At 41.5% G+C, this 13,833-nt stretch overlaps 1 protein-coding gene across 4 annotated transcripts in view; it reads left to right on the forward strand.

Annotated features, from left to right (window-relative positions):
• The window catches only part of LOC110538803 (dual specificity tyrosine-phosphorylation-regulated kinase 1B), a 127,330-nt gene that overhangs the window by 2,191 nt on the left and 111,306 nt on the right, over nucleotides 1-13,833 (forward strand). The window lies entirely within an intron of this gene.

The raw sequence follows: 13,833 nt of genomic DNA on the forward strand, positions 1-13,833 counted from the left end.
GTGATTCAGAAAAAAATGATACATTAAAGAATGTCATAATTATATATATATATTGTTTTTCGGTATGAAGGATGACATTACAACCCTAGGATCTTCATACGTTCACACGCGTGTGAATTGGGAGGGACATGCAGTTTCTGATGAAATTGCCACCTAAGACTGTGAAAAGCAGTCTGTTATTGTGTATTTGTTGGTGAATATTTTGAATAACCTTTGTCGCAAAGTCATACCCTGGATAAATCTCGGTGCCGACACCCTTGATTTCCATGTAGCATTATGAGCAAGCCCCTTGCTGTGGTGCTGAAGTAGAAATGCCGGTTCAAAATGGATTCACTTTCCTCTGTCCTTACCATGTTGGCTTCATTCTCTTACTGTTACCACTGCACCGAAGTGAAACCGTTATTACACGTTAATGCATATGTCGTTATGATTTGTACACATCAGAATTTGATGTATTTTGATCTTAATGAATGTATCCCTCATCCACGTCCATCATATGTTTGTTAACCCTAACCAGAAAAATCATTCCCTCGTTGGTTTTTAGGTGAAAGGTTGGGTGCCGTTTGACATTGTCTCTAAGCTACCGAGTCATGATTCTTTATTGAAGTGTTGCATGTCCTCATACATTTGGATCATTAAAATGGATGATTCTCAGTAAATGTTGTATTCCCAAGTTGTATAGATGATTTCCATGGAATTGGTCATTTGTAATTTATTGTGGTTTAGCATTCTGAACCATATTATGAACATTTGACTGCATGTGACAAGGACCCATTTATTTTGCCAACAGCTTTGCTGAATACACAGTTGTGATACATTCTCTTGCCAATATATTGAAAGACCAACTTGAGTGTGCATTACATCCCTCCATAACATAGCTTCATGTTGTAGGCCTGTACAGCCCCCCCCCCCCCCCCCCCCCCCCTCTAGTTCTCTTTCCCTCTCAATTTGGGGTGAGAGAAAAGCTCTGTTCGAGATTTCTTTTGGTACCGGTAGCAGAGTGACACACTGCTGTGAATGGACTCACTGACTATCTTCATTGTACCGAACCTTGACACGACTGTGAAGTGCAGCAAGTTGGTGTTGACTGGTCACCAAAATACTGACTGTGTGAAGAGGTGCTGTTTTGTGTCAGTCAAGCTGGGTGTTTGTGGGAGTGTGATTCCGGGATGATGAGATGCTCACCTAGAAGGATGACTTTCCAGTCATGTTGCAAATATGTATTAGAGCTCATGAGCACTTGGTCCAGTCAAAGGGCATACCACTGTTTTACTGGTGAGCATGTGTGAAAAGTTTGTGCTGGTGTTTGCAGGTGCAAGTCAGTGTGTGTGTGTGTCATGAAGCCTACTAGCGATCATGATGATGATGATGGGGGTGGCTGTCCGTAATTCGGACTCTTACTTGAATCTAGTAACTTCAACCCAGGTACCAGTTTGTCACCCCCACTCCCTTCCCATGCTCCTTTTCTGGTGAACCTGGCCCTGGTGAGGCAACAGATCGCTTGTTTGTCTTTGGAGAGACCACTTGAGGGGGCCTTCCCCATTCATCTATTGATTTACTCCTGAGTTTGATAGCTTAGGGAGGGGTTGCAGGGGACACCCACTCGCACACAAGTTCACAGTCCCCCGCCCCCACCTCCCGCGCCTAGCGTTTACACTGTGGCAAACTTGATATACAGCGCAAGCAGTGTCTTGCATGTTACCGAGAAGGCACAGTCCATAGCCCACACTTTTCGAGGCAGTCCCCTTTGAGCACAAGCCCTTAAAGTGTGTTAGAGAGGGACTGGAAGGAAGCAGCTCCAGGGAGTTTATAGTAGAATGAAAGTTTGCAAGTGGGTAGGGCCTGGAACGCTACTCGGACCGGGATTGATTGAACTGCAGCCTGTCGGTCCCCTATTAAACCTGCCCAATACGCCCCTTCCCCTCCCTATTCTATTCCTGTCCAGCAGTCCCAATGTGACTTTGCCCTCAGTGTCTCCATCTCTCTCTTGAGAGGACAACCCCACCCACTTCTCCAGTCCTCTAAAAGTACATTTGATTTTGATCTGGCTCTGAATGAACCCATTTCCTGATGCACAGCAACTTCACTACCTCATCAGTACTCAAGTTGCCCACCTGCAGTGTTTCCCCTAACATCACCCTCACCTCAGCCTAGATATGTTGCCATGTATCTTGTCTTAGATTAGTTTTTATAGAAAATGTTGTTTTTAGGTGCCACTGGATACTGATTTTGGGGCCTGAAGATAAAATCTGAGGGACACACTGGTGAGTGTACCAGTACGTTCACTAATGCTCTCTTGGTCACAGACTATATGAGGTCTCTGCTTGCACCTTTGGCTCATTACCACCCCACCTTGACTGGCGTGTCTCAGTGAAGTTTGCGTTTCAAGACTGGGCTTCCTGCACAGTGTAACCACAGAGTTGGCTACTAAACCTCTACTTCTTCAGCCAATTCAACATCTGATAAGCTTTGTGTTCTTAGAATTGTGTTTATAACTGTCAGATCGTCTAACGTAATGTTATGGAAACTGGAAAATGTTGAATGTGAGAGAAGGCAAAGGACATTCCGTATGCTAGGTCAGTCAGTAAAATCTGCATGGTTAGATCAATTTACAATGGAGGAACACTTGGAATGGATTCGATCAATGGCATCGCATGCACATTTGTCATCAGTCATTTAAGTAAGTGAGCGTAGTGACCATAATTACATAAGTTGATTCCTCTTTGATTCATTATATGTATTAACTACAGTGATTAGCATGACCATAACTATTTTATTTTTTTCATCTAGTTTTGAATGATAACTATTGGAGAAAGCCCAGCATATTAAAAACTGAAGGACACTACTGTAATCCCACAGTTCCAATTTCTCCCCTTGCTGTTGCCAGGAGCAACCAGGCAAGCTACAAGAAACCCACAACATTTCCTCGCTCTCCCCCCTTCTCTCCTTCCATTTAACCCATATCCTCCTTTTCAGGATACCTTTTTTCTTGAACAGATGTGAATCAAGGTATATTTCAAGAAGTGAGGTGAGGGTTGGTGAGGTGAGGGTTGGTGAGGTGAGGGTTGGTGAGGTGAGGGTTGGTGAGGTGAGGGTTGTGGATGATACCCACCAAGTCAGAATTAAATCCCAGCGGGGCCACCCAGGTGGCGCAGTAGTCTGAGGCTGTGCCACCAGAGATTCTGGGTTCGAGCCCAGGCAGCCGGCCGCGATCTGGAGGCTCATGGGGCGACGCACAATTTGCTCAGCGTCGTCCGGGGTTAGGGAGGGTTTGGCCGGCAGGGATAGTCTTGTTTCATCGCGCACTAGCGACTCCTGTGGTGGGCCGCTGACCAGGTCGCTAGGTGTACGGTGTTTCCTCCTACACATTGGTGCTGTTCAATTTGGTTAAAATAATGCAAAAACAAAGTGTTGGAGAAGAAAGTCAAAGTGCAATATGTGCTATGTAAGAAAGCTAACGTTTCAGTTCCTTGCTTAGAACATGAGAACATATGAAAGCTGGTGGTTCCTTTTAACATGAGTCTTCAATATTCCCAGGTAAGACGTTTTAGGTTGTAGTCATTATAGGAATTATAGGACTATTTTCCTCTATACCGTTTGTATTTCATTAACCTTTGACTATTGGATGTTCCTATAGGCACTTTAGTATTGCAACAGTACAGCAGTATAGTGTAACAGTATAGCTTCCGTCCCTCTCCTCGCTCCTCCCTGGACTCGAACCAACAACACAACAACAACAGCCACCATTGAAGCAGCGTTACCCATGCAGAGCAAGGGGAACAACTACTAGAAGGCTCAGAGCGAGTGACGTTTAAAACGCTATTAGCACGCGCTAACTAGCTAGAGCTAACTAGCTAGCCATTTCACTTCGGTTACACCAGCCTCATCTCGGGAGTTGATATGCTTGAAGTCATAAACAGAGCAATGCTTGATGCACAACGAAGTGCTTCTGGCAAAACACGCGAAAGTGCTGTTTGAATGAATGTTTACGCGCCTGCTTCTGCCTACCACTGCTCAGTCCGATACTTAGATGCTTGTATGCTCAGTCAGATTATATGCAGCGCAGGACACGCTAGATAATATCTAGTAATATCATCAACCATGTGTAGTTAACTAGTGATTATGATGGATTGTTTTTTATAAGATAAGTTTAATGCTAGCTAGCAACTTACCTTGGCTTATTGCATTTGCGTAACAGGCAGTCTCTCCTTGTGGAGTGCAGCGAGAGAGAGGCAGGTCGTTATTGCGTTGGACCAGTTAACTGTAAGGTTGCAAAATTGGATCCCCCGAGCTGAGAAGGTGAAAATCTGTTGTTCTGCCCCTGAACAAGGCAGTTAACCCACCGTTCCTAGGCTGTCATTGAAAATAAGAATGTGTTCTTAACTGACTTGCCTATTTAAATAAAGATATATATATAAATAAATAAATAAATCGGCGCCCAAAATACCGATTTCCGATTGTTATGAAAACTGGAAATCGGCCCTAATTAATCGGTCGACCTCTACTAGCAACCTTACAAGTTGATTTGTAACAATAAACTCATACAGTATTTGCTTGTAAATTTGTTGAAAATGTAATTAAAACCAAAAGTCATTGGTTTAATTTGAAATTTCTATATTTCTGTTGGAGTTTAAATTATAGGGAATAGGCTGGCTTTCCGGGTTCTCAATATTACATCACCCCCCCAGGAAAAATATTTTTCTGACATGACTTCGACATTTATTGAACTTAGTAGGGAGTCACTAAATGTATTAAATTAATTATTTAGCTCAAGTTTATCATAAGACGTAAACAGAATGCAATAGTGATTCGTATTTCCTGCAACTTTCTGAAGAGGCAACAAGAATTCCCCGTCTGTGTATGTGCTAGATGTCGACCGATTTATGATTTTTCAATGCCGATACCGATACCAATTATTGAAGGAACAAAAATAGCCGAGCCAGTGTTGGAGAAGTAAGTAAAAGTGCAATGTGTGCCATGTAAAAAAGCTAATGTTTAAGTTCCTTGCTGAGAACATGAGAACATATGAAAGCTGGTGGTTCCTTTTAACATGAGTCTTCATTATTCCCAGTTAAGAAGTTTTAGGTTGTAGTTATTATAGAAATTATAGGACTATTTCTCTTTCTACCATAGGCATTAATAATACATTTGATTTGATTAATATGGTCAAATCCGGAAACTATAATTTCTAAAACAAAACATTTATTCTTTCAGTGAAATACGGAACCGTTCCGTATTTTATCGAACAGGTGGCATCCATGAGTCTAAATATTGTTGTTACAGTGCTACAATGTTATATCATAATTATGTAAAATTCTGGCAAATTCATTACTGTCTTTGTTTGCAAGAAATGGTCTTCACACAGCTCGCAACGAGCCAGGCGGCCCAAACTGCTGCATATACCCTGACTCTGTTTTCACAGAACGCAAGAGAAGTGACACAATTTCCCTAGTTTATATTGGCTGCTAACATGAATTTATTTTAACTAATATGTAAGTTTAAAAATATATACTTGTGTATTGATTTTAAGAAAGGCATTGATGTTCATGGTACATTGGTGCAACGACAGTGCTTTTTTTCGAGAATGCGCTTATTAAATCATCATCCGTTTCGCAAAGTAAGCTGTGATTTGATGATAAATTAACAGGCACCGCATTGATTATTTGCAACGCAGGACAAGCTAGTTAAACTAGTAATATCATCAACCATGTGTAGTAAACTAGTAATTATGTTTTGATTGATTGTTTTTTATAAGTTTAATGCTAGTTAGCAACTTACCTTGGCTCCTTACTGCACTCGCGTGGAGTCTCCTCGTGGAGTGCAATGTAATCGTCCATAATCGGCATCCAAAAATGCTGATTACCGATTGTTATGAAAACTCAATCGTCCCTAATTAATCGGCCATGCCGATTATTCGGTCGACCTCTAGTATGTGCTGTACGCGCCACGTTGTGTAGCCGTTAGCGACGATGCTAATGAAAAGTCTTCTCGTAGATTTGAAAGGTTTTCCCACTCAATTAAATGTTAACTACAAAGTAGCCTATGCATACCTGGCAGAATAAGATCATGATTATTTGCATCAATCGAGTGGGTATTTGTTTTTCACATGTGCGCTACAAAAACACGCTAAACAGCCTCAATCTAGGTGTGCACTGGAATTAAATTAACATTTCTGCAAACTTTTCCCAGACCTCAAAAGATGTTTCCTGGTGTGATTTAAGCAAAAAATATAACAGATTTTATAGGGCCCTACTTTAGGCACAGATCTAGGATCAGCTTAACCTTAAAATGCAGAGCTGCTTTTGTATGTCATTCATTCACATATCTCCCTTCCTGTCTGTCCGCCATCCTCTATCATTCATCTGTACCGAAGGTGTAGGTCTTGGGTTTCGATGGAGACAAACTGTTTACTGATCAGTTTGGTGTTTGTGCAGTTCGAGGTATAGGACACCTGACCCCAGATCAGTGTTTTTAATTAGTAACTTCCAGAAAGGACCTTGCCAGGCTAATTCTCACTTCCTTGCCCTGCCCCTGTTAGTTTCCTGTCCCCTTTAATGCACTTTTCTCTCAGTTCTTCGAATGGCTCATAAATGACTAATGAAAGGCAACACTGCCTCCTTCACCACTGGCTGACAGGTGGAGGAGTGCTCAGCCTTGCTCTTGATTGGGGGATGGAGATCATCACTTGTATGATGATCAGCCATCATCATACAGGTGACCTGCCAGCCAGGGATATAAGGTGAAATGGTTAGTGTTTGTTATCCTAAACTTGTCCCGTAATGAACAGTTTTGATTCATATTATAGCTCTGTGAGAACTGTATGTAGTCCCTCTACTGTGGATTGTTGTAGATCTGTTGACTGTCTTCATGAATCCTGAATAAATTCCAAAAAGCTTACTACCCTCCCACAGGTCACTGCTTCCCTCCACAATATCAGAAAGTTGTCTCTTGAGGAGGCCCTGGGTCATTTCCAGTATGTAGGTGTATTTACACTATATATGGGCGTACATGGGGTCATTGGGGTGGTTGATTAAGTGTGTGTTATGAGTGGTTTATTAAGCATGACGCCATGTTCCCCTGCCCTTGTTTGTGTAGTGGTAGGCACAGTGGCTTTTCTGAACAGTGCTGGGCCTGTTGGAGAGCTGACGGTGTGGTGGACAGGGCCCTGGGTGTGTGCCCTCCTTGGGGTGAGTCACTGCTGGGCTGAGCCTGGCTGGTCTGGGGCTCTAGTCTGTCCATTTATCTTTACTGGAAAGAGGTAGTGGACTGGAGAAATTAAATGTTGTTCAACCCTGGGTCTGAAGACTCACAGAATGTGAAGGGCAGGCTTTTGCTTAAGCCCAGCACTAACACACCTGATTCTATCACCATAACCTTTTTTTATTTTAATGTGTTAGTACTCGTCTGGAACAAAAGCCTGCACACATTTGGTTCCTACTAACCAGGATGGAAGACTTGAGAGAGCAACTCCACTCATCACAGTCAACATCTCACTGTCACTCTGAGGGGGGCAGACTTTTATGTTGTTGCCAGAGTAGTCCATAATCACTCTAAGTGTAAGGTGGACTCTGTAATCATTGGATCTTGTGGACAACCACAGATGCTAGTTGTTCTGTAGCACAGCTCCCTCCCAACTGGCTGGTTAGTTTTTAGGTTAGTATTAACTTTGAATGTTGATCAGTTTATGGGTAGAAAACTTGTAACATCACTATGACTAGGGCCAGTACATGTGTCCTCCTGGCTAAGAAAAATGAATGTGACCTCCTGAGTAGGGCCCTAAGCATGACACCTTTCAGTCCGTAAAGAGTGCTTGTTTAGTTATATTGTAACCATCTTTGTCAGTGGCTCTGTGGTCTACTTCCATGTTGCTGAAAAAGCCACGGGATGGTTTTTCATTACCGTAAATACCGTTAACTATTTTATTAGTTTTTTTTATGAATACCTGTAGTCAACTTGTGCAATACATTAGGAGAGAAAGAACATTGCGTTCTTCATTTCACCTGTCACGTTATTATGAAGAATATGGTAGTCCCCAGGCACGTTTCACCTGGTGTTTGTTTACAAGCACACAACAACTAGAGACTGAAACCTTGTGAGTCACTCACTGTTGTGTAGCATGCGCCAGGTGATCTAATTACAGTATGGAAATCACAACTAAATGTTTACCAGCCAGGTATCTTGTAACGACTTAGCTAACTGTCTAAAATGTGCTAAATGCTCTGCAGTTGTGCATTTATTTTGCTATTTAGTAGCTAGTTAGCTTCTTCCAAAATCAAGTATTTACTTGGTAACAGCAGAGAATCCCCTTCTGGATTCTGGCTAATATTTGAATTGTGCCTTCAGCAAACTGTGACTATCAATTTTTTGTTACTTGTATACTTGTAGAGTTTAGGTCAGAACCTGTACAAAATGTTCACAATGCGCTCACTAGCATTCTCTATGGGATTTTACATGTACAGTTGAAGTCGGAAGTTTACATACACTTAGGTTGGAGTCATGAAAACTAGTTTTTCAACTAGATGTCGACCGATTATGATTTTTCAACGTCGATACCGATTATTGGAGGACCAAAAAAGCCGATACCGATTAATCGGACGATTTTTAAAACAATACTGAATGAACACTTTTATTTGAACTTAATATAATACATCAATAAAATCATTTTAGCCTCAAATAAATAATGAAACATGTTAAATTTGGTTAAAATAATGCAAAAACAAAGTGTTGGAGAAGAAAGTAAAAGTGCAATATGTGCCATGTAAGAAAGCTAATGTTTAAATTCCTTGCTCAGAACATGAGAACATATGAAAGCTGGTGGTTCCTTTTAACATGAGTCTTCAATATTCCCAGGTAATAAGTTTTAGGTTGTAGTTATTATAGGAATTATAGGACTATTTCCCTCTATACCATTTGTATTTCATTAACCTTTGACTATTGGATGTTCTTATAGGCACTTTAGTATTGCCAGTGTAACAGTATAGCTTCCTCGCTCCTACCTGGGCTCGAACCAGGAACACAACAACAACAGCCACCCTTGAAGCAACGTTACCCATGCAGAGCAAGGGGAACAACCACTCGAAGTCTCAGAGCGAGTGACGTTTGAAACGCTATTAGCGCGCACCCCGCTAACTAGCTAGCCAGTTCAAATCGCGGTTACACCAGCCTAATCTCGGGAGTTGATAGGCTTGAAGTCATAAACAGCTGCTGGCAAAACACAGGAAAGTGCTGTTTAAATGAATGCTTACGAGCCTGCTGCTGCCTACCATCGCTCAGTCAGACTGCTCTATCAAATTATAGACTTAATTATAACATAATAACACACAGAAATACGAGCCTTAGGTCATTAATATTGTCGAATCCGGAAACTATCAGCTCGAAAACAAGACGTTTATTCTTTCAGTGAAATACGGAACCGTTACATATTTCATATAACGGGTGGCATCCATAAGTCAACCTTCAATGTTATGTCATAATTGCGTAAAATTCTGGCAAATTAGGCCGCCCAAACTGTTGCATATACACTGACTCTGCGTGCAATGAACGCAAGAGAAGTGACACAATTTCACCTGGTTAATATTGCCTGCTAACCTGGATTTCTTTTAGCTAAATATGCAGGTTTAAAAATATATACTTCTGTGTATTGATTTTAAGAAAGGCATTGATGTTTATGGTTAGGTACACATTGGAGCAACGATACGCACCACATCGATTATATGCAACGCAGGACATGCTAGATAAACTAGTAATATCATCAACCATGTGTAGTTAACTAGTGATTATGATTGATTGATTATTTTAAGACAAGTTTGATGCTAGCTAATGCTGTGGTTTTGGCAAGTCGGTTAGGACATCTACTTTGTGCATGACACAAGTAATTTTCCCAACAATTGTTTACAGACAGATTATTTCACATATAATTCATTGTATCACAATTCCAGTGGGTCAGAAGATTACATGCACTATGTTGACTATGCCTTTAAACAGCTTGGAAAATTCCAGAAAATGGCTTTAGAAACTTCTGATAGGCTAATTGACATATTTTGAGTCAATTGGAGATGTACCTGTGGATGTATTTCAAGGCCTATCTTCAAACTCAGTGCCTCTTTGCTTGACATCATGGGAAAATCAAAATAAATCAGCCAAGACCTCAGAAAACAAATTGTATACCTCCACAAGTCTGGTTCATCTTTGGGCACAATTTCCAAATGCCTGATGGTACCACATTCATCAGTACACAAGTACAAACATCAAGGGACCTGAAAAAGCGTGTGTGAGCAAGGAGGCCTACAAACCTGACTCAGTTACACCAGCGCTGTCAGGAGGAATGGGCGAAAATTCACCTACCTTATTGTGGGAAGCTTGTGGAAGGCTAAACGGTATGTTTGACCCAAGTTAAACAATTTAATGGCAATGCTACCAAATACTAATTAAGTGTATATAAACTTCTGACCCACTGGGAATGTGATGAAAGAAATAAAAGCTGAAATAAATCATTCTCTCTACTATTATTCTGACATTTCACATTCTTAAAATAAAGTGGTGATCCTAACTGACCTAAGACAGGGAATTTGTAATAGGATGAATTGAATTGTGAAAAATTTAGTTTAAATGTATTTGGCTAAGGTGTATGTAAACTTCCGACTTCAACTGTACTTGTTAGTCTGTAATCCGAAGGTTAGCAATGCTATCAGTGGGGTTTGAAAACAGCGTCCTTTGGGTTCAGTGCCGGCATTACTGAATATGGCAAAAGGTCAGTATGAAGGTACACTATATATGCAGAAGTATGTGGACACCCCTTCAAATTAGTGGATTTGGCTATTTCAGCCACACCCATTGCTGACAGGTGTATAAAATAGAGCACACAACCATGCAATCTCCATAGACAAACATTGGCAGTAGGATGGCCTGTACTGAAGAGCTTAGTGACTTTCAACGTGGAACCATCAAAGGATGCCACATTTCCAAAAGTTCAGTTGGTCAAATTTCTGCCCTGCTAGAGCTGCCCAGGTCAACTGTAAGTGCTGTTATTGTGAAGTGGAAATGTCTCGGAGCAACAGAGGCTCAGCCGCGAAGTGGTAGACCACAAAAGCACACAGAACGGGACCGAGTTCTTAAGCGCATAGTTTGTAAAAAATCGTCTGTCCTCAGTTGCAACACTGAATATAGAGTTTCAAACTGCCTCTGGATACAACGTCAGCATAATAACTGTTCGTCGGGATCTTCATGAAATGGTTTTCTATGGCTGTGCAGCCCCACAGAAATCTAAAATCACAATGCGCTATACCAAGTGTCGGCTAGAGTGGTGTAAAGCTAGCCGCCATTGGACTCTGGAGCAGTGGAAACTTGTTCTCTGGAGGGATGAATCACGCTTCACCATGTGGCAGTCCGACGGAAGAATCAAAGTTTGGTGGATGCCAGGAGAACGCTACCTGCCCCAATGCATAGTGCCATATGTAGAGTTTGGTGGAGGAGGATTAAGGGCGTGGGGCAGTTTTTTTCATGGTCCGGGCTAGACCCCTTAGTTCCAGTGAAGGGAAATCTTAATGGTATAGCATGCAATGACCATTCTAGATGATTCTGTGCATCCAGCAACAATTTGGGGAAGGCCCTTTCCTGTTTCAGCATGACAATGCCCCTGTGCACAAAGCGAGGTCCATACAGAAATGGTTTGTCGAGATCAGTGTGGAATAACTTGACTGGCTTGCTCAGAGCCTGGCCTCAACCCCACAGTTAGGAATTTTTATTTTTAGCTGACGGTGTTATCCACAGCAACTTACAGGAGCAATTAGAGTTAAGTGCCTTTCTCAAAGGCACATCAACATAGTTCCCCCCCTGCACCTTGTTTGGTCTGGGATTTGAACCTTTCAGTTACTGGCCCAATGATCTAACCACTAGGCTAACTACCATCCTGGGATGAATTGGAACGCCGACTGCGAACCAGGCCTAATCACCCAAATTCTCTTGTGGCTGAATGGAAGCAAGTCCCTGCAGCAATGTTCCAACATCTAGTGGAAATCCTTCCTAGAAGAGTGGAGGCTGTTTTAGCAGCAAAGGGGGGGACCAACTCCATATTCATTCCCATGATTTTCAACAAGCAGGTGTCCACATACTTTTGGTCATGTAGTGTATGACAATCTGGATACCGCCCAAGCCTAGTGAATATGTTATTGATGCACCAGGAAGATGCAGAATGTTGTGAGAGGGGTGTGTGTGTGTGAGAAAAATGCATGTTTCTGTGTGAGTGTGTTTGCAGTGAGCGGCTGCTCTCCTTGGTGCTGCTTTTTTCCTCGGCAGCCTGCTGACCTGCTTAACTCAGCTGAGAGGGAGCTGATGGAGAAGGAGACAGAGACACTGAAAAGCAAGGTAACAGAGGAAGAAAATAAATAAGGAGATTAATCAAGTTAAGTGGAATGGGGTTTACAAGGAGAAAGAAAGAGGGAGAAAGACGACAACAATACATGTCAAGATAAGAAAGTGTAGGTAGCCACTGTTTGTTAGTGTGGGGGAGGGAAGAGGGACAGCAGCTCTTAAATAGACCTTACTACTTCATTACTTCAGCAAGCGTGATCCATGCCTGTACTGTACTAGATGGTCATCCTATGAATAAAAACATCTCTTCATTATGCATATTTTATATTTGATGAGCTTTTATAGATGGTGGAGCGTACAGAGACACAAAACCTGACTGATGGATTGGTTCATGACTGTTCTACTGTAGCTTTCATAAATGTCCATGTGACCAAGGCTTGGAATTCAATCAAACCACCCATAGAAATGTTTACATTGTTTGTTAACAAACTACTCTCCCTGCACTAGAGGTCGACCGATTATGATTTTTCAACGCCGATACCGATTATTGGAGGACCCAAAAAGCCGATACCGATTTAATAGGCCGATTTCTATTATTTTATTTATTTTTTTATATTTTATTTGTAATAATGACAATTACAACAATACTGAATTAACACTTATTTTAACTTAATATAAAACATCAATAAAATCAATTTAGCATCAAATAAATAATGAAACATGTTCAATTTGGTTTAAATAATGCAAAAACAAAGTGTTGGAGAAGAAAGTAATATGTGCCATGTAAAAATGTGTGCCATGTAAAAAAGCTAACGTTTAAGTTCCTTGCTCAGAACATGAGAACATATGAAAGTTGGTGGTTCCTTTTAACATGAGACTTCAATATTCCAAGGTAAGAGGTTTTAGGTTGTAGTTAATATAGTATTTATAGGACTATTTCTCTCTATACCATTTGTATTTCATATACCTTTGACTATTGGAGGTTCTTATAGGCACTATAGTTTTGCCAGTGTAGCAGTATAGCTTCCGCCCCCCTCCTCGCCCCTACCTGGGCTCGAACCAGGAACACATTGACAACAGCCACACTCAAAGCATCATTACCCATAGCTCCACAAAAGCCACGGCCCTTGCAGCGCAAGGGGAATAACTACTCCAAATCTAAAAGCGAGTGACGTTTGAAACAGTATTAGCGCACACCCAGCTAACTAGCTAGCCATTTCACATTGTTTAGACCAGCCATTAGGCTGATAGGCTTGAAGTCATAAACAGCGCTGTGCTTGCGAAGAGCTGCTGGCAAAAACACACGAAAGTGCTGTTTGAATGAATGATTACGGGCCTGCTGCTGCTCAGTCAGACTGCTCTATCAAATCAGACTTTATTTTATAATTATAACAAACAGAAATACGAGCCTTTGGTCATTAATATGATCGAATCCGGAAACTATCATTTCGAAAACAAAACGTTTATTATTTCAGTGAAATACGGAACTGTTTGGTATTTTATCTAACGGGTGGCATCCCTAAG

Source organism: Oncorhynchus mykiss, chromosome 2 (assembly GCF_057628025.1).
Source record: "Oncorhynchus mykiss isolate SJ-2025 chromosome 2, ASM5762802v1, whole genome shotgun sequence".
Classification (NCBI taxonomy): Eukaryota; Metazoa; Chordata; class Actinopteri; order Salmoniformes; family Salmonidae; genus Oncorhynchus; species Oncorhynchus mykiss.